The sequence below is a fragment of the Phyllobates terribilis genome, unplaced genomic scaffold (assembly GCF_046119375.1).
Source record: "Phyllobates terribilis strain yellow unplaced genomic scaffold, ASM4611937v1 Scaffold_34__1_contigs__length_13252353, whole genome shotgun sequence".
NCBI classification, from domain to species: Eukaryota; Metazoa; Chordata; class Amphibia; order Anura; family Dendrobatidae; genus Phyllobates; species Phyllobates terribilis.
This window is the reverse complement of record NW_027362794.1, coordinates 1,540,224-1,562,789: the sequence shown is the minus strand read 5'-3', so window position 1 is coordinate 1,562,789 and position 22,566 is coordinate 1,540,224.

The window sequence follows — 22,566 nt, the reverse complement described above, 5'->3', positions numbered from 1 at the left end:
CCTCTCACAGGCATAAGTTCATTACACAATGCAAATGCTGCTGCCACTTTATATAACACCTCAATAGCTGCAGCTCTCAAATCGGTCGCCCCCTCACACGTATCACAGCTCGCCCATTCAACCGGCAACCCTGGCACACCAACCTGACTAAAGAACTGCGAAGGGCCTCCAGGGTTGCTGAGTGGAAATGGAAAAGGTCCCACTCCAACGAGCACTTCATTGCATTCTAACAGTCCCTCACTACCTTCAAGTCCACACTTACTGCAGCAAAACAAACATGCTTCTCATCTCTCATATCATCCCTGTCTCACAACCCTAAACAGCTATTCAAAACTTTCAGTTCTCTCCTCTGTCCCCCAGCGCCTCCTTCATCTCCTCTCATCTCAGCCGAAGACTTTGCCACATTCTTCAAGCAGAAGGTTGACACTATCAGACATATCTTTTGACTAAAGTCCCCACAGCCCCTCCTCACACCTACTCAACCATCCTCCTCCAAAACCAGCTTCTCCACCATTACAGACAATCAATTCTCCTCTTTACTCTCCAAATCACACCTCACCACCTGCAAACTTGACCCAGTCCCATCCCACCTCATCCCTAACCTTAACACTATTCTCATCCCAACCCTAACCCACCTTTTCAACCTGTCACTAACAACTGGTGTCTTCCCCTCATGTTTCAAACATGCCTCGATCACACCCATCCTCAAAAAGCCATCCCTTGACCCATCCTCTCTGTCTAGCTATCGCCGCATATCACTTCTCCCCTATGACTCAAAACTACTGGAACAACACGTCCATTCTGAACTGTCCTCCCACCTCTCCTCTTTGACCGCCTCCAATCTGGCTTCCGACTGCACCACTCCACTGAAACTTCCCTGACTAAAGTCACCAACGACCTACTAACTGCCAAATCCAAGCAACACTACTCTGTCCTCCTCCTCCTGGACCTGTCATCTGCCTTTGACACAGTCGACCATTCCCTCTTACTACAGACTCTCATCTCTTGGCATCATGGACTTGGCCCTATCTTGAATCTCTTCATACCTAACTGACCGGACATTCAGTGTCTGCCACTCACACACCACCTCCTCATCTCGCCCCCTCTCTGTCAGTGTCCCCCAAGGTTCAGTCCTAGGACCCCTGCTCTTCTCCATCTACACCTTCGGCCTGGGACAGCTCATAGGGTCTCATAGCTTTCAGTATCACCTCTATGCTGATGACACACAGATCTACCCCTCTGGAACCGATTTCTCCTCCTTACTAACTAAAATCCCACAATGTCTGTCCGCTATTTTATCCTTCTTCTCTGACAGGTTTCTAAAACTTAACATAGACAAAACTGAATTCATCATTTTTCCACCGTCTCACTCAACCCCCCCCAACTGACCTATCCATCAAAGTCAATGGCTGCCCAATCTCCCTAGTCCCGCAAGCCCGCTGCCTCAGGGTAACCCTGGACTCTAACCTCTCCTTTAAACCACATATCCAAGCCCTTTCCACTTCCTTCCGACTCCAACTCAAAAAATATCTCCCGGATCCGCACATTCCTCAACCACGAATCTGCAAAAACACTAGTGCACGCCCTCATCATCTCCTGCCTTGACTACTGCAACCTCTTGCTCTGTGGCCTCCCTTCTACCACTCGCACACCTCCAATCTATCCTAAACTCTGCTGCCCGACTAATCCACGTGTCCCCCGCCTCTCCTCTCTGTCAATCCCTTCACTGGCTCCCCATTGCCCAGAGACTCCAGTGTAGGGCCAGCAATGGCAGCCCTGGGAGCAGCAGTACAGTATATCACTATAACCATAGTGAGCATCCAGGAGATGTGTGGCTGGCATGGCTGTGCTGTTTATGTGGCAGAAGCCACATGATATAAAGACAAAGTAGCACTCTGTAGTGCTAAAGCATGGAAACATGAAATACATGGAATTTGAATGTCATTACTGCTTTAGATAATAAGAAAAAAATGGAGATGTTTAGCACATAATTTGGCCAATTCATGCAAACCCAGCAGCCAACGACAAGGCACTTTCCGGTTTGCTGGGAACTGATCTAATGTGAATCCTCTGCTAGGCTAAAGCCTGAATTTATGGGTAGCTAGGATCCTGCTGCAATTAAATCCACCACAGGCTGGAGGGTGGAGCGCTCGGTCAGAGAGACCATATACAAATAGCAAAAAACTGACTGTCACTTCCAAATCAGAAAACTGGTGTGTACAAGGCCACTCTGGAGCGGGGCTGCGCCCACTAGTCGGGTTCTGCCCGGGAGTATGTATAATGCATATATCACCGCCGTCCCCGGGTCAGAAACCAGCGACTCCGCACAGTGCCCAGTCTCTGCGCTGGAGGATTTATAAGTCTGCAGTTACACAGTGACCCGACAACCCCTTACAGCAGGGGTCTCAAACTCTGCTTGGTATATGGGCCGCACACGGAAAAAAATTTAATTTGGGGGGGCGCATTCTTTGCAGGACAAAGTGACATTTTTAGTGATACCATTTTTTTCTATACACCTTCTAAACATTTTTGCTGTTTTATTTTTTATAGCTTGAGTCTTTGTGGATGTGGCGATAATAAAACATGCACTTTTTTTGTTTACTTTAGTTTATACAGTACAGACCAAAAGTTTGGACACACCTTCTCATTTAAAGATTTTTCTGTATTTTCGTGACTATGAAAATTGTACATTCACACTGAAGGCATCAAAACTATGAATTAACACATGTGGAATTATATACTTAACAAAAAAGTGTGAAACAACTGAAAATATGTCTTATAGTCTAGGTTCTTCAAAGTAGCCACCTTTTGCCTTGATGACTGTGTTGCACTCTCTTGGCATTCTCTTGATGAGCTTCAAGAGGTAGTCACCGGAAATGGTTTTCACTTCACAGGTGTGCCCTGTCAGGTTTAATAAGTGGGATTTCTTTCCTTATAAATGGGGTTGGGACCGTCAGTTGTGTTGTGCAGAAGTCAGGTGGATACACAGCTGATAGTCCTACTGAATAGACTGTTAGCTGCTTTTTTCTTGCCATAATACAAATTCTAAGTAAAGAAATACGAGTGGCCATCATTACTTTAAGAAATGAAGGTCAGTCAGTGCGAAAAATTGGGCAAACTTTGAAACTGTTCCCAAGTGCAGTTGCAAAAACCATCAAGATCTACAAAGAAACTGTCTCACATGAGGACCGCCCCAGGAAAGGAAGACCAAGAGTCACCTCTGCTTCTGAGGATAAGTTTATCCGAGTCACCAGCCTCATAAATCGCAGGTTAACAGCAGCTCAGATTAGAGACCAGGTCAATGCCACACAGAGTTCTAGCAGCAGACACATCTCTACAACAACTGTTAGGAGGAGACTTTGTGCAGCCGGCCTTCATGGTAAAATAGCTGCTAGGAAACCACTACTAAGGACAGACAACATGCAGAAGAGACTTGTTTGGGCTAAAGAACACAAGGAATGGACATTAGACCAGTGGAAATCTGTGCTTTGGTCTGATGAGTCCAAATTTGAGATCTTTGGTTTCAACCACCGTGTCTTTGTGCGACGCAGAAAAGGTGAACGGATGGACTCTACATGCCTGGTTCCCACCGTGAAGCATGGAGGAGGAGGAGGTGTGATGGTGTGGGGGTGCTTTGCTGGTGACACTGTTGGGGATTTATTCAAAATTGAAGGCATACTGAAGCAGCATGGCTACCACAGCATCTTGCAGCGGCATGCTATTCCATCCAGTTTGCGTTTAGTTGGACCATCATTTATTTTTCAACAGGACAATGACCCCAAACACACCTCCAGGCTGTGTAAGAGCTATTTGACCAAGAAGGAGAGTGATGGGGTGCTACGCCAGATGACCTGGCCTCCACAGTCACCAGACCTGAACCCAATCTAGATGGTTTGGGGTGAGCTGGACCGCAGAGTGAAGGCAAAAGGGCCAACAAGTGCTAAGCATCTCTGGTAACTCCTTCAAGATTATTGGAAGACCATTTCCGGTGACTACCTCTTGAAGCTCATCAAGAGAATGCCAAGAGTGTGCAAAGCAGTCATCAAAGCAAAAGGTGGCTACTTTGAAGAACCTAGAATATAAGACATATTTTCAGTTGTTTCACAATTTTTTTTTTGCCGGCGGCTGCCACTGGTATTGCTGTGCAGAGCAGTACACTGAACTGAAGCGCAGCTGCCGGCAGCTTCTGGACCGGGCCGCCATCGGGGTCTATGGTGCCTGCGGGCCGCGTGTTTGAGACCCCTGCCTTACAGCAAGCCAACCATTTGCTTTGTGTGTAATACCAGGGTGAATCCAAGGTTATGGAATGATTTGTACTCACAGAACTATAATAAAATAATATATTTGTCACTTAGCTGATTTTCTTATAGAATGATCAGACTCGCAGAATTGCAAGAAATCAGTTCTGCAGTTTTGTAGGAAAGACTTTGCCCATAAACCAAAAGACTTTGCTAAAACATCTGAAAAGAATTCTGCCACCATCCCTTTCTTTTAGGAAGGATAATGGCCGTTCTCTTTCTTCCCTTTCAGAAGGCGTTTAATGTGTCCAGCGACTGCTCTGCACTTATACCGCTGGCAAACACCGCAATGAGGAGCGACGTCCAGGAAAGTCAGGCGCGCGGCTTACTACGTCTGGGGAGGCGCAAAGAAGCGCTGGAGAGCGCAGAACTGCTGGCAATGGAATTGGAGACATTATAGGAAAAGATTATTTGTCCAACTTGAGAAGAAAAAGTTGCTTTATTATGTTTAAAAGTAAAAATGGATGAAACTTACTATTATGCTCTAGTTAAAAAAAAAGGTATGGAAAAGTTGTCATATTTGCATTGGTCCAGGATCTGCTTCTGCCAGTGACACCTATGTGGGAATGGAGCTGCCAACACCTGGGACCAGCGCTGATATAGTGTTGTGGGAAAACGCTGCAAAGTCAGAATGCTTTAAAAAATAAGTGTTGTGTAGGGGGGGCATGTCCGGCAGCCATTGGGTGCGTATGTGTCCAAGGGGGCTCCGAGCTACACAGAGGGCTCATCCCGGCATGGAGGGCCATCAGTGTGACTCCTCTTGGTTACAAGAAGCTTATGGGCCCATTTTCAGATGAGTTTGGCTGTGCTCCATTAGCATGGCCTACGCGATGCTCAGAGTTGCGGCCTCACTTGAGCTGAGGTGGGAGACCAGAGGACCTTGTCTGCCATTGTCCTGTTACGAATGGGCCCCAGACTGTGAGACCCGACTCAGAAACACATGGCCCCTTAGCAGCGCTTCACTAATTGGTACTGTCCCTTACCACAAGATGGCGAAGTTGGCCCAGACCAAGGGTGCAGTTGTAGGTAGACATTGTTCCCCCTGATACCATCACCTATTTACCAGCGCTCAGAGGCAGAGCGAGAGGAGACTGAGGAACAGGGCACAGATACGCCCTCACAGACATTATCGGGCGCACTTACAGTCTGATGTCAGCCATACCAGTGCAAGTGGCAGTATCTCTCATTAGTCAGCACATGTAATATGCAGGTACTGTTATGTCTGACCTTATTCTGAGCATAGTACTCTGCTGCCCTCATGTGGTGAATGTGAAAACTGAAACATCTCTGCACATATAAATAAAAATGATTATTGTATCATAGCACCAACATATTCTGCAGCACTTTCCAATTAAGTAAGGACCTGTACAGACAATAAAAACAATACAATGTAACACATTTTATCTGTTACAGGAGGAGTGAGGGCCCTGCTCGCAAGCTTACAATTTATATACTGAACTCTCTCAGTATCTTAAGCTGTGCAAAGCCCCCCGCTCTCATTGTCTGATGCCGGTGAAATCTGCAGCATTAACTCTGGCTTTGTGGGGTCCGTCCTTTTCAGGCTCATTATAGCTCATTTGCTAATTCTACTTTGGCTACATGAATCCAGTTCTCTATGAATTTGTCTGTCACCCCTCCCCCATCAGATCCTCTTGTTTGTGTGTCTGGAGTAGATCATTAGTGATCCGGTCTCCTTGGGAAACTGTGCGATCTCCTTTTGCGTTGGATTCTATCCTTCTCTTCCTGCCCCTCTTGGAGTTGTACACCCCCGGTAGCACACCGGACCCTTACCTTATTCTGTGACAGAGACCACCTACTACACGGCTCATTAGAAGGGGAGATGTAGCGTCCGTCCTTTGCTCGGCTTCACCTGCATCCGGCTATTGCTAACCCGGGCTGTGGAGTCAGTAAGCCAAACCTCCGACTCCTCCATTTCCAGGCCTCCGACTCCCTCATACACGGCTCATGTGTAAGTGATAAATTTACTGTAGCACAGATTCATCTCAGCTAAAAGTCTAGACCCTTAGATCAGGAATAGGACAGACATTTATAGGACATTTCATAACTTTACCAAATTCTTGTGCAAAAAATATTCCCCACAAACTACTGTACCCAATTTATTATATATTTTAGGAGTCTGAGTTGATCCATTTTATACGGATTCCACCAAAATGGGCTTCATCTCACAACAGAACAGCAGATAAGCTGCAACTTGTTAGGGTGCTTTCACCTTGCATTCTGTGTCCCCATCGGGGCATACTTCCGAAGTTCCCCAAAAAACAGGGTCCAGGCGTATTCACTGACTGGACATAGTAGACTGGGTCTGGATGTCTGTCTCCGGGAGGCGTATACTGGACGTTCGCTCAGTTTGCATCATTACAGTCTATGGCCCCTTTGGCGCATACTCCTGGACCTTGTTTTGTGGGGGTATTTCAGACATATTCCCAAATATCCACGGCTCTTTTTAGGGAATGTACTGATCTCCACCTATGGCCGGGATAGTTTCTCGGCTATGTACATTGCAGAGGGCATATCCCATCCCTCCATCCCTTGCCCCTTGGGTCTGCACCTTACACCTTCATTGCAAAATTCTTCAACTGTAGGGACAGAGACTTTCTTCTTTGCTTGTCTCGAAAAGACCATATGTAGTTTGAGAATACTCGCTCAGTTCTGTCAAATTCCTGAAGGAACTCAACCTTATATACTCCATGTTCTCTCTGTCTCGCCTGAAGGTCATTGCTGACAACCAGTCTGACTTCTTTGAAATCCCACTGGAGGCGTTTTCACGTTATCTGTCTTCAGGTGGGCTTACTATTCAGTCTTTTGTACATATGCCCGGGTAGTTTCTATCCTAGTTATGCGCACCCTAAATTGTACCCTTTACAACATTGAAATTTATATAAAGAAGGTATGTGTGTATTCTTGTACTGTACGGCCAAGACATATGCAAACACTAAGAAAATAAGATCTAAACTGCACTATTGCTAAATAAAATGTACTTAGAAAAAATCACGGTTCTTAGCGCATAAATTGGCCAATTCATGTGTGCCCATCAACCACGGCAAGGTGACCTCCGCATGATGGGTAACTATTTTCCTAAACATGCCTCTCTTGGGCTATAAGCCTACAATTTTAAGTGGGCAGTTAGAAAGCAACACTAATTAAAAGCACCCTTGGGTTGATGGGTGGAGTGCAGAGTCAGAAAAGGAGGCAGTCAAAACCTCCATGGTAAACTGCAAGAAAACAAAAAACCTGACCACCACCTCTTGGCCCTTACAGAGTGCTGCTGTTCTTTCTTATTTTATGTTATGCAGTCATTGCAGCGTGCACCTGTTCACACTATATGGAGGGTGTTAGGGATCCGGGTGGTGGAACCTCTGTGCTGCGGTGCAAGGAGGGACCAGAGGGGCGTAACTAGGTATCTACTCGAACTGACCAAGGTCGCACGGCGGCTCAATCGACTCCGTGAACCAGGGAAGGACCGAGCAGAGGGACTAGGTGCTACTCTGGGCCAGTCCTTGTATGAGAGCAGGTGACTCCCATGGGTCAGAAGGCAGGGACTGACCAGTACAGCAGATGAGCACGGCAGGCAGACTGACGGGTGATCTGGGTAGACGGACTGGCTTACACCACAGGTAACTGGCAGGAGCCTCCGGGTAGGCTGGCTGGTAGGCACGGCAGGTAACTGGTACGTTCTCCGGGTAGGCAGGCAAGCCTGGCCCATAGACAGACTGGCGGGTTTGGACCGTAGGCAGACCATCGGGCTGGAGAGTGTATCTGGCTGGCGGACTGGACTGGTAGTCAGGCTGGCGAACTGGACTGGTAGTCAGGCTGGCGGACTGGACTGGTAGTCAGGCTGGCGGACTGGACTGGTAGTCAGGCTGGCGGACTGGACTGGTAGTCAGGCTAGCAGCGGGACCTGAGGGCTGAAGCAGAGTTTAGAACACCGAGCTACAACCTTGCACAGGCACCTCCATTTTGGAGGAGGTTCCTTTTATATGATAAGACCTCCGGCCATTGGCCGGGGAGTTCTTAGGACGGCGCGTGCGGCCCCTTTTAAGAGGGAGGGAGCGCGTGCCCTAAGCACAGTGCCCGGGAAGCTGCGCGCGCCGGCAGCAGCAGGAGAGCCGGAAGGTGCCGGGCCGGGAGCGCGGCGGTAAGGGGGACGGCGTCTCTGCCTATCAGGGGGCAGAGACGCCGATGCTACAGAGGTTCTGGTCAGGTTTTTGTTTTCTTGCCTCTCCCACATAGATCTTGCCCTGGTGCCGGACTCTGCCTTGGCTGCAGTCATTTTCTATTATTACCTCTGTTACTCCATCCCAGATCTTACTCCTCTCCCTGTTCCCCTCTTGGGAGGGTCCATTTCCAAGGCCACTGTGACATATAAATCCATCTTGTGTCTCTCTCCTTCTCCTTTTTTTATTTTAAAATAACAATGAGGACCGTATAATACAACAGGTATGGGATACTTTTGAAGCATTTGCTCATGATATCCTGGCTCCTGCTGTGAGGGATGTGGAGATGACTGAGGTATCACACAGGAGCTCCAGTACCTGTGGAGCATAAGTCCCAGTGGCCGGCAGCCTTACTTGTTACACTCCCTCTGCTTAGAGATGATGAGTAACATGGTCCTTTTATGTATGACAGGAATACTAAATGGGGACAAATGTGGTAAACTACTTACCTATATGGCAAATCGTTACTGTGACCCCGTGGTAATCAGGGCACTTAGGGGCGAGGAGAGGAGAACTAGAGGGGACCCTAAACATGTTCTGTCGGAGTTTGATAATTTTTACCAATCTTTATTCCTCATACAGGCCTGTTTATTACTTCAGTTTGATGTAAAAATTCTAGATAAAGTATTGGAAATTCCTCTGCGTTCATATATTCGGCAAATTATTCATTGTGACCAAACTGACATTGTGCCAGGAAAGTCGACAACCCTCAACCTCCAGCGTTTTTATTTATTTTTCTCTAAGGAGGACACGTTATGGTCTCACTTGATGCCAATAAAGCCTTCAGCTCTATTGAATGGTCTGTTCTTTGGGCGACCAAGCGTTGGATGGGCTTTCGGCCAGTGATTACTAAATGGGAGAAGCTCCTATACGCGGACACTGTGGTGCGTATATGCTTCCCCCTGATCCAGGGCGCGCAGCAGGGATGTCCGCTGTCCCCAATGCTGTGACTGTAGTGGGGCCACTGGCCGCCCTTATCCGCTCCACCCCAGAGATTCAGGGGTTTATCCCGGCCCCAACACACAGCAAACTTAGTCTCTACGCAGACAGCACTTTCCTGTACCTGCAAGGTGCTAACGTGTCAGTACCAGCAGCGCTGAATGTGATTGATGAGTGCGGCCTCTTCTCAGGTCTAAAAATCAACTGGGATAAGTCTTTTGTCTTCCCTGTAGACCTGAAAGTCCCCTCCAGACAAGCCTTCCTCCTATCTTTGATATGGGTTTCAAAGTTCTCTTATCTAGGAGTCCAAGTATCTACATATTTAGGTGAATTCGCTACACAGCTTTGCTCTTTTGTTGATTATAAAAGCTAAGATAAGGAGATAAGAGAAGTTACTCCTGTCGGTCGCGGCTCACATCCGGTTATATCCCCAATATATGTGAACTTAAATACCTTCAATAAGCGTAACTCCATCTTTTCCTCATTCATTTTGCAGGGTCACAGAACTGGGATCCATCGCCCGGTCCTGTAATATGCTCGGGTGAGGGGGTGGCTTTATCGGACCCTAGACTGTATTATTAGGCGTATTATTATCCTTTTGCGCATTATTGGTTTGTTCAGCTTTCCTGTATATGTAGGTGGAACAGGGATGACTTCCTGAGAGCCCTTGTGGCCATTGTTTGACCCTATGACCCAGAGATTAAACACCCTTTGCACATACTTTTTTGCTCCTCCAAGAGCATACATGGAAAGCTCTGGCCCGCAGGGTGATTTATATTTGGCTTGCGGCACCAGAACCGCCACCCCTATGTGGGGCCCATTACCCTGTATGGAGGACTATGTGGGGCACATTATACTGTATACTGATTGGCTCACGACTTTGTCCAAGTTTGTCATTTTGGCCCTCTGTGTGTTTGAGTTTGACATCCCTGTTCTAGAGGGCCCCTTCAATACATAACTGATTTTTATGCAGGTTATATCAATCTAGACCATGGTATGGAAACTTTTCTGTGCTCCTTTTTCTCACAATCATACCCCTCTCTGGCATAGCAGCACTCTTATTGAATTATTAGATTTGGAGTGAGGGCCTTTATGGGAAAGGGCAGGCTCGGTTTACCTGGGTCAGGTCTATGTGGCTGGTGACCCATTTCATGTTCTGAAGTGAAATCTTCTTTACCCTTCCATTTCCTACAGCTTAGACAAACTAATTCCTAGCTATTCCGAGAGAGCGGCTCAACTCTGTATCCTACATTGCACATATTACACCACAGCCAGGATGAGTAGGGTCCAGCCCCAGTTCCTGGATGTATGCCTCATGTGCCGCAAGGGCCGGGGGACGTTCCTCCACCTTCTGTGACACTGTCCAGAGATTTGAGCTTACTGGCCAAGTTGGTTAGATTCCTACATGACAGTATGGAGAAGCCTGTCGCAGAGGACCCTGTAACCTGCCTTTTGGTTCTTGACCTTGAGGAGTGCCCGGGTCACTCCTAACTGCCTGCACTCTTTTGGGGCTGGTGGAAGGGTGAGAGCGTCGATACTCATATCTGGTGGCAGAGTTTGTGGTATGGTGGAGTGTTCGTCATTTTTTTCCTTCTTACTGTTCCTGGGTCTCACCCCCGGCCCATTCTCTGCTTCCTGGCCCCCAGTGGGAGCAGTTTATTTTTATTTTTTTATTATTAAAATAGTTTGATCCCAGGCCTTCATAATGTACAATCTCATGGCAGTGCACTTGGTATACGTGATATTTTCTTTGCACATCGGTCCCTCCTAGTTGTACATTTCAATGTTCGGTTCGGAAATGTTCATAGAATATTTAGACATTCGCCGAACATTTCCGAACACCATACTGTTCAATGTGGGGGGGGGGGACAAAAAAAAAAAGCATATGCAACACCTTCACTCTGGCCCAAAAGCTGTCAAAACACATCAAATTAAGGGTGTAGACACCAGGAAAGTGGGTCAATTATGCCAGAGTACAAATACTATATTTATTATTACTATTGCAGCGACATTTATTCCGTGGTGCTTTGCATGTGAAAAGGGGTCACCGACTGGTACAAGAGGAGAGAGGACCCTGCCTGCGAGGGTGCACAAACAATCTGCAAGGGATGGTTGAGGATACAGTAGGTCAGGGTACAGCTGGTTGTGCAAAAGTACGCTGGAGTGAGGGTTACCACATATTGTACGCTTGTCAGAAGTGGATCTTCAGCTTCTTTTTCAAGGTTTCCATGGTAGGCGACAGTCTGATGTGTTGGGGTACAGCGTTATCACAGTAGGGGAGATGCATGGAACAAATCTGGTGAGAGCCTAAATCACGGTAAGCTTCCAAGAGCTCACAACTGAGCAGATAAACCCCTGCACCGATTAATATGAAGGCGAAAGGCTTCTAATGACTGCAAGCTTCAACACAATGTTCACAAGGTAGACAGCAGTGGTGGTCGGTCTCCTACACAACGAGCTAACTCCATGATGATAGACGACAACATCTGCAAGTAGTTTGTATGTTCTCCCCGTGTTTGTGGGGGTTTCCTTCAGGTTCTCCGGTTACCTCCTCAGTAAAAAAGCAGTCATACAGCAGTGTTCACAGTTCAAAAAATTAGGGACTGACACCACCATTTGCGTGGCCAACAGTTTGGAGATGGTGCAGTTCGACCTCTTAGCTTTGTCATGTGTGGGAGGAAACAATCTTTTACGTGACCACAAATGCGGGACTGAGGGCGGGCTGTGGTGCTGATAGAGGGCGGAGTATGGTGAAACGGACAAACTGCTGGACCGTGAGTGAGGTGCAAGCACAGATGTAACAGTGGATTGAGAAACATGGTGTGCTCAGTGAAACAAACACAGCAGGCATGTCTGCTTCTGATACAGCTGACAGGCTCTCTTTCAGCCTGACTGGAGCGGGAACAGAACTAGAAGTTCTGCGGTGGGAGACCTGCATGACAATACTTGGCACGGTAACAGAGGAGGAGGAAGAAGCAGCTGATGCGGTTGATGGGGCAGCTGATGGTTGTTGAGGTCCGCATTTTAGCGCGGTAAGATTACCAGCGTAACACATGTTGTGTGCGCATGTGAAGGTTCATGCATGTAGTAGTCAAATTATTAGCACTTTTTCCCTCTACTGAGTTTTTTATCGCAAACTTTGCAGATAACGCGATCTGGCTCATCCTTTGCGGTCTCAAAAAAAAAAAAAAGCCCAGACTAGGCAACCTTTGCCGCCCCTGCGAGCTGCAGACCAGCGACCGCTGCCGGTCACTGCCACGGTTGTTGCGAAGGATGCAGTGCTCCTCGTGTTTGCATTACTTTGTGTCTGCGCCATAGGACGCAACGTAACCTTCTCGTCTTCCTCCTCCACCTCCTCAGATGAGCTACTCAGCTGCGTACCTCTGGGTTCACACCAAGTTGGATGAACAACCTCATCATCCCATGTGCTATCCCATTCCTCACCTTCATAGTCACCCTCCTCCTCTTCTTACCCCGACCGCACAGTACAGTCGAGGGTCACGGAACTACTCTTACTCAACCCCCCCCGTATGGAGAGCAATATCTGTCCCAAACAATTTTAAGCGGAGATGTAGCCTGCTTTATATACCAATTTTGAGTTTATCAGGTCTGTGTACCCCTTTTGTGGAGAAAAATATCTGCACCAAAAAATTTATTTCACTAGAGTATAAATATTGTAAAGGAGACCAAAACCTCTTCAAATACAGCCAACCCAGCACATCGAGATCCAATCAGGAGTGTTCACATTTCCCTAAATTAGGGCCTAAAACCACCGAAGTGGCATCAATTTCACACAGTAGAAATTGTAGAATTAGGAAGGACACCTCTTCCCCTACAGCCAACCCAGTAGATGGAGATCTAATCAGGATTCCCCACATTTCCAAAAATTAGGGCCTAAAACCTGCAGCAGCAGCAAGAACAGGCACACAACCCACATCACAGACGCAATTCCGCAAGATCAATGCAGCACACTAAAAACTACAACATCGCCTACTCTGTACAGTCTGCAGTTATGGTGCAAAAGTCCTTGGAGATCCATGACTTGTTCATCTTGACGAAAGTTAGGCGGTCAACACTTTCATGGGACAGCCGGCTGCGCTTATCCGTCGGGACACGACCAGCAGCGCTGAAGACACGTTCTGAGGGAATGCTGGCTGTCGGGCATGATAAAACATCCAAGGCGTGACAGGCGAGCTCAGGCCATTGATCCATTTTTGAAGACCAAAATGTAAAAGGGTTAAAATCCTCCCTGATGGTATTCATATTGAGCTCTAGATACTCCTCCACCATCCTCTCCAGTCGTTTACCATGTGTCAAACTTGTACTCTGTTGTGCTGGTGCATGAGCTGGTCTAAAAATGTGTGAAAGGGCTCAGAAATTGCTTCTGCCACTTACGCTGCTGCTGCTAATGTTTTGGCGTTGACAAACTGACGTGCTGGAGGTTGAAAGACTACAGCTGCGACGCACACTGTGTGCCTCACTCCTATCTTGGGGAAAAGCTCTATTAAGGTTGCTTAAAAGCTTGTTTCGAAACTCCAACATTAGCAGGTCCCTTTCCAGGGCGGGAAGCATCTGGCAAAATTTAGTCTTATAACGTGGATCTAACAAGAGTGGCAACCCAGTAGTCAGCATTATTTCGAATCCTAACTATACGAGAATCATGTTGCTTATAGTGCATCAAGAAGGCACTTGTATGTCAGGCTCTTCCAGGTGATCCAAAGCCAGGCTCTGTTGCTGGCTGCGTAACACTGATGCTTTTTTCCTCAGTCCCCTCCTGCAAACCATGTTCAACAGAGAGGGGATGATTATCCTCTGACAGCTACTCGCCCATCACTTCTTCCTCCTCCTCCTCCATTTGTTCCTCGGCTCTTGCACCTTCACTAACAGTATGTCTGGTGTCACCAAACCCCTCGATCGCCGGAATCCACCGTCACTTGGCATCTGCCTGTGTGACAATAGTCTGGAACTTTGAGACATTCTTATCCCTTCCGCATCCTCCTCTTCTTCTGGGACAACCACCTCGTGCTGCACACTATTCAAATTCTGCTCCAGCATGTGTATGACCGGAATAGTGATGCTTATGATGGCATCGTCAGCGCTAACTATTTTAACCCCTTTCTGACCTTGTCAGTAATAGTACGTAGCTGTGCCCTGGGACTTATGGACCAGCTACGTATAATTACGCGCGCTGCGATCGCGCCCGCACACAAGCGGGGCGATCGCCGCTGGGTGTCAGCTGATTGTCACAGCTGACACCCGGCACATTGCGGTGGCAAGGGGGGAGGTGATCGGTATACTCTCCTCTCCTGCCGGCGTCCAGCGATGTCTGCGGCGGCTTCCGGATGTTGCCATGACGATCCGATGTCATCATGACAACATCCGGGTCACCAGGAGGCAGGACGTTCCTTTGGTCATGCGCAGTGCGCGACCAAAGTAATGTCTCCCCGGTGTGCAGCGATGACAGGCTGCATGACAAAGAGAGCTGCTGCTCTCTATGCCATGCAGCCGATCAGGCTACAAAAAGTGAAAGTCCCATAGTGGGACAATGTGTAAAAGTTAAAAAAAAAAAAGTAGAAAAGTGGAAAAAAAAATAAAAAATTTTTTAAAATTGTAGAAATATAAAAAAGTAAAAAATAATCCCCAAAAAATAAAAATATATTGAGCCCATAATATTTATTTATTATGAAAAAAAAAAATAAACCAATAAAAGTACACATATTTGGCATCGCCGTGTCCGGAACGACCTGACCTATAAAACTGTCCCACTAGTTAACCCCTTTAGTGAACATAGTAAAAAAAAAAAAGAAATAAAACGAAGCAAAAAATAATGCTTTATCATCATACCGCCAAACAAAAAATGGAATAAGACGCAATCAAAAAGACGAATGTAAATAAAAATGGTACCGCTAAAAACGTCATCTTGTCCCGCAAGAACACAAGCCACCACACAGCAACATTGTCCGAAAAAAAAAAGTTATAGCTCTCCGAATACACTGTGTTCCAAATTATTATGCAAATAATATTTTCTTAGATTTTCCCAAATTACCTATATGAATTGCAGTCATTGTAATTTTCCAGTCAAATAACTATTAGAGTACAATTGAAAGGTTTTTGTACAAACTGCCTATGATAACAGTATATTTTTAAAAAAATAAAACACTCAAAATGCATGTTCCAAATTATTATACACAGCAGAGTTTTCAACCTTTTCATTTTAATAAAGAACAAAAAAATGGTCATTTTTGAAATTATAAGCATTAGCAGGTTATTACACACTAAAATCAAACAGTTTTCAACTTAAAACTTTATTCTAGGTGATGTTACATTTGCACATAGGACCCCTTGTTCGAAAGGAGCTTCTGAACTCTCTCATTCATTGAATTTGTCAGGTTTTGGATGGTTTCTGCTTCAATTGTTTTGCATGAGGACAGAATACCCTCCCAGAGCTGTTGCTTAGATGTGAACTGCCTCCCGCCATCATAGACACTCCTTTTGATGATGCTCCAGAGGTTCTCAATGGGGTTGAGGTCAGGTGAGCATGGGGGCCACACCATAAGTTTGTCCCCTTTTATGCCCATAGCAGCCAGAGATGCAGATGTGTTATGTGCAGCATGAGACGGGGCATTATCATGCATGAAAATGATCTTGCTGCGGAATGCACGGTTCTTCTTCTTGAACCATGGCAGGAAGTGTTGTTTGAGAAACTCAACATACATTATGGAGTTCATCTTTACCCCTTCAGGGATCCTAAAAGGGCCGACAATCTCTCTCCCCATGATTCCAGCCCAAAACATTACTCCACCTCCTCCTTGTTGGCGCCGTAGCCGTGTTTGTGTGACACCCAGGGGTCTGGTTGCCACAGTGATAGAGATATTACGTCTGAGAGCAGGTGGGAGGTCTCTTGGTCAGGAATCCTATGCATGCCACACCTCCTGCCCAGTCCTGGGAGGGGAAGAACTTCCCCTGTATAAACCTGGGGCTGAGGCAGGGTTAGAGAGTTCAGAGGGAGAGTGCAGCCAGGAGGGCTGACAGGGAGCTGTGGCTCCGGCTGGGCCCAGCTCCTGGGCCATGCCAGAAGTAGAAGAAGAGAAGCAGCATAGGAAGAAACAACAGGAGCTCTGTGGGAGCAGTGTTACAAAGAGTCAGGGGCTGGCAGCTGCAGAGCTCGCCCTGACTGAGAAGATTTCTTACCGGACCCGGAGTCCGAGGCTGTGGGGACTAACTCCTACCCAGCAGCAGAATCCGTCAGGCAGGGGATTTCAGGTCCTCTGGCCAAGAAACCCGAAGGCACGGTCACACGCATGGGACCAGCACCGCCGTCGTGGAGCGGAAGCTACTAGAAGGCCCCGAGTCACCGGCCATACGGGTGAGCACCACACGGTACACTCAGGGACGTGGGCTACTTATACTCGCTTCTAGCAAGGTAGCCAGAAGAGTATCGTTAGTTTGGGAGGCCTACAACTCCGCCTGGCCAGGGGAGATCCCATCTGCTCAAGGACTGACCAGGCCCCAACCGCTAGCCAGTACTCCGGGAGGGTCTATCTTTGTCACCAGTAAAGACCCTGAACTACACCGCATCGTCTCTGAGTGGTTCCTGCTACCCCCATCATCCACGTCGGCTGCCCTGAGGCCATACCCCTCCCGTTGGGGGTTATACCATCCACGCTGCACCATCCTTCCACCGGCCTCAGCGGTCTGCCCTGCAGCGGCAGCTCCATAGCTGCATTCAACGGGTGGCATAGTCGTCCATCATCTACCGCTGATACAGCGCCACTTAGTCTGACTCCCTGGGCACGGACCGGATCACCGCCACGAGACTACAACCCTCAAGAGATCCGGCTCCGGGTAAGCTCCCGCGTGCGCAACGCAGCGCGACACAGGCCCAGGGGCGCGTCAACTTTTGGCGTAGTCGGCAGGATTTCGTGCCCGCAACCACCGGGTACTGCGTGCCTGAAAAAGACTGTTCAAACTTACCAGTGGTGAAGATTCCCGCCATCCGGCGCCATCTTCAGCCTTCTTCCCGCCATCGGTGAAGATTTCCGCCATCCGGCGCCATTTTCAGCCTTCTTCCCGCCTTCCGTGGAGTTTTCCCGCCGTTGGACGCCATCTTGAAGACGCCGCGCGGGAAGAAGAGGGGCGTGGACTCCAAAAGCGCGCGAGAACTGAAGCCCCGCCTCACGTCCAGACGTCGCGTAAGGTCCTGGAAGGAGCCCAGCAGACGCTGACGTCACAGGAGCGCGACGGAAGGTCCTCAACCCTGACGATCCACTGCGGAGCCGCGGCCTACGGAAGAGGATCATCGCAAGGTAGGCCACGGTCCACTAGGGGGAGAAGGATGTCGGATACGGAGGAGAGCTTCACCGCTTTAACCCCCGCCAGCGCCACCGCTGTTGCGGTCATGCCTTTCACCATGCCCTATATCCCGGGGGCAGCCTGGCTACCCCAGTACTCAGGGGAGTCACATACTCTGCATGACTTTAGAGAAAAGCTGGATAGCCTCTTCCAGGTGTACCCCCTCACAGAGGAGCAAAAAGTGAGCATCCTGGTGGCCCAATTAACCGGGGCAGCCCAAAGGGAGGTAAAGTCCTGGCCACCTGGGAGGAGGACTGTCGCAGAGATACTAACCCAGCTAACCGAGGAGGAGCTGCAGTACTACCAATACGAGGAAAGCCAAGAGGACCCGGACGGGTCTGAGGACTACCCTCAGGAGGGAGCACAAAGAGGACATAGCTACTGAAGGGAAGTAGCGTGAATAAAGAGCTGTAAATAGTTACCCGTAAGGGTACAAGGACTGCTGCTAATCAAAATATGGTCCCCGTTGGGATTAGTGAATTGTTCCCCATGTGCCCCTATCTTAAACCAGGCTGAGGACTGTGAGCAGCCATTCCTTATCCCCACTGACCGAGGACTGAGAGCGGTCGTTCTTTCCCTCTACCTGGCCGAGGACTGAGAGCGGCCATATCCTGTAAATAATTATGTGTTTCTAGTAATTTATAGGAGTCTTTGGTGGATTTACCGGGAATCCTGTGTACATAGTTGGAGCGTAACCCAGGACGGACTAAAGACTGTTAAGGACTCGGGGCAGGACAGACCCCTACCTGGTTACGTCTCCCTGTTTTGGTGAAATGGACACCTTGCTTTTCTTCAAAACTGCACCCGGTTGCGGACACGCCGTAACCATCTTTATGTGTTTTTCTTATTGTATTATTATTGTTTATACCTTGTTATGTTTTTCTAAAAATATGTTTAGTCCCGGAGTACTAAATTTCACTAGGGGGGAATGTGACACCCCAGGGGTCTGGTTGCCACAGTGATAGAGATATTACGTCTGAGAGCAGGTGGGAGGTCTCTTGGTCAGGAATCCTATGCATGCCACACCTCCTGCCCAGTCCTGGGAGGGGAAGAACTTCCCCTGTATAAACCTGGGGCTGAGGCAGGGTTAGAGAGTTCAGAGGGAGAGTGCAGCCAGGAGGGCTGACAGGGAGCTGTGGCTCCGGCTGGGCCCAGCTCCTGGGCCATGCCAGAAGTAGAAGAAGAGAAGCAGCATAGGAAGAAACAAAGGAGCTCTGTGGGAGCAGTGTTACAAAGAGTCAGGGGCTGGCAGCTGCAGAGCTCGCCCTGACTGAGAAGATTTCTTACCGGACCCGGAGTCCGAGGCTGTGGGGACTAACTCCTACCCAGCAGCAGAATCCGTCAGGCAGGGGATTTCAGGTCCTCTGGCCAAGAAACCCGAAGGCACGGTCACACGCATGGGACCAGCACCGCCGTCGTGGAGCGGAAGCTACTAGAAGGCCCCGAGTCACCGGCCATACGGGTGAGCACCACACGGTACACTCAGGGACGTGGGCTACTTATACTCGCTTCTAGCAAGGTAGCCAGAAGAGTATCGTTAGTTTGGGAGGCCTACAACTCTGCCTGGCCAGGGGAGATCCCATCTGCTCAAGGACTGACCAGGCCCCAACCGCTAGCCAGTACTCCGGGAGGGTCTATCTTTGTCACCAGTAAAGACCCTGAACTACACCGCATCGTCTCTGAGTGGTTCCTGCTACCCCCATCATCCACGTCGGCTGCCCTGAGGCCATACCCCTCCCGTTGGGGGTTATACCATCCACGCTGCACCATCCTTCCACCGGCCTCAGCGGTCTGCCCTGCAGCGGCAGCTCCATAGCTGCATTCAACGGGTGGCGTAGTCGTCCATCATCTACCGCTGATACAGCGCCACTTAGTCTGACTCCCTGGGCACGGACCGGATCACCGCCACGAGACTACAACCCTCAAGAGATCCGGCTCCGGGTAAGCTCCCGCGTGCGCAACGCAGCGCGACACAGGCCCAGGGGCGCGTCAACTTTTGGCGTAGTCGGCAGGATTTCGTGCCCGCAACCACCGGGTACTGCGTGCCTGAAAAAGACTGTTCAAACTTACCAGTGGTGAAGATTCCCGCCATCCGGCGCCATCTTCAGCCTTCTTCCCGCCATCGGTGAAGATTCCCGCCATCCGGCGCCATTTTCAGCCTTCTTCCCGCCTTCCGTGGAGTTTTCCCGCCGTTGGACGCCATCTTGAAGACGCCGCGCGGGAAGAAGAGGGGCGTGGACTCCAAAAGCGCGCGAGAACTGAAGCCCCGCCTCACGTCCAGACGTCGCGTAAGGTCCTGGAAGGAGCCCAGCAGACGCTGACGTCACAGGAGCGCGACGGAAGGTCCTCAACCCTGACGATCCACTGCGGAGCCGCGGCCTACGGAAGAGGATCATCGCAAGGTAGGCCACGGTCCACTAGGGGGGAGAAGGATGTCGGATACGGAGGAGAGCTTCACCGCTTTAACCCCCGCCAGCGCCACCGCTGTTGCGGTCATGCCTTTCACCATGCCCTATATCCCGGGGGCAGCCTGGCTACCCCAGTACTCAGGGGAGTCACATACTCTGCATGACTTTAGAGAAAAGCTGGATAGCCTCTTCCAGGTGTACCCCCTCACAGAGGAGCAAAAAGTGAGCATCCTGGTGGCCCAATTAACCGGGGCAGCCCAAAGGGAGGTAAAGTCCTGGCCACCTGGGAGGAGGACTGTCGCAGAGATACTAACCCAGCTAACCGAGGAGGAGCTGCAGTACTACCAATACGAGGAAAGCCAAGAGGACCCGGACGGGTCTGAGGACTACCCTCAGGAGGGAGCACAAAGAGGACATAGCTACTGAAGGGAAGTAGCGTGAATAAAGAGCTGTAAATAGTTACCCGTAAGGGTACAAGGACTGCTGCTAATCAAAATATGGTCCCCGTTGGGATTAGTGAATTGTTCCCCATGTGCCCCTATCTTAAACCAGGCTGAGGACTGTGAGCAGCCATTCCTTATCCCCACTGACCGAGGACTGAGAGCGGTCGTTCTTTCCCTCTACCTGGCCGAGGACTGAGAGCGGCCATATCCTGTAAATAATTATGTGTTTCTAGTAATTTATAGGAGTCTTTGGTGGATTTACCGGGAATCCTGTGTACATAGTTGGAGCGTAACCCAGGACGGACTAAAGACTGTTAAGGACTCGGGGCAGGACAGACCCCTACCTGGTTACGTCTCCCTGTTTTGGTGAAATGGACACCTTGCTTTTCTTCAAAACTGCACCCGGTTGCGGACACGCCGTAACCATCTTTATGTGTTTTTCTTATTGTATTATTATTGTTTATACCTTGTTATGTTTTTCTAAAAATATGTTTAGTCCCGGAGTACTAAATTTCACTAGGGGGGAATGTGACACCCCAGGGGTCTGGTTGCCACAGTGATAGAGATATTACGTCTGAGAGCAGGTGGGAGGTCTCTTGGTCAGGAATCCTATGCATGCCACACCTCCTGCCCAGTCCTGGGAGGGGAAGAACTTCCCCTGTATAAACCTGGGGCTGAGGCAGAGTTAGAGAGTTCAGAGGGAGAGTGCAGCCAGGAGGGCTGACAGGGAGCTGTGGCTCCGGCTGGGCCCAGCTCCTGGGCCATGCCAGAAGTAGAAGAAGAGAAGCAGCATAGGAAGAAACAACAGGAGCTCTGTGGGAGCAGTGTTACAAAGAGTCAGGGGCTGGCAGCTGCAGAGCTCGCCCTGACTGAGAAGATTTCTTACCGGACCCGGAGTCCGAGGCTGTGGGGACTAACTCCTACCCAGCAGCAGAATCCGTCAGGCAGGGGATTTCAGGTCCTCTGGCCAAGAAACCCGAAGGCACGGTCACACGCATGGGACCAGCACCGCCGTCGTGGAGCGGAAGCTACTAGAAGGCCCCGAGTCACCGGCCATACGGGTGAGCACCACACGGTACACTCAGGGACGTGGGCTACTTATACTCGCTTCTAGCAAGGTAGCCAGAAGAGTATCGTTAGTTTGGGAGGCCTACAACTCCGCCTGGCCAGGGGAGATCCCATCTGCTCAAGGACTGACCAGGCCCCAACCGCTAGCCAGTACTCCGGGAGGGTCTATCTTTGTCACCAGTAAAGACCCTGAACTACACCGCATCGTCTCTGAGTGGTTCCTGCTACCCCCATCATCCACGTCGGCTGCCCTGAGGCCATACCCCTCCCGTTGGGGGTTATACCATCCACGCTGCACCATCCTTCCACCGGCCTCAGCGGTCTGCCCTGCAGCGGCAGCTCCATAGCTGCATTCAACGGGTGGCATAGTCGTCCATCATCTACCGCTGATACAGCGCCACTTAGTCTGACTCCCTGGGCACGGACCGGATCACCGCCACGAGACTACAACCCTCAAGAGATCCGGCTCCGGGTAAGCTCCCGCGTGCGCAACGCAGCGCGACACAGGCCCAGGGGCGCGTCAACTTTTGGCGTAGTCGGCAGGATTTCGTGCCCGCAACCACCGGGTACTGCGTGCCTGAAAAAGACTGTTCAAACTTACCAGTGGTGAAGATTCCCGCCATCCGGCGCCATCTTCAGCCTTCTTCCCGCCATCGGTGAAGATTCCCGCCATCCGGCGCCATTTTCAGCCTTCTTCCCGCCTTCCGTGGAGTTTTCCCGCCGTTGGACGCCATCTTGAAGACGCCGCGCGGGAAGAAGAGGGGCGTGGACTCCAAAAGCGCGCGAGAACTGAAGCCCCGCCTCACGTCCAGACGTCGCGTAA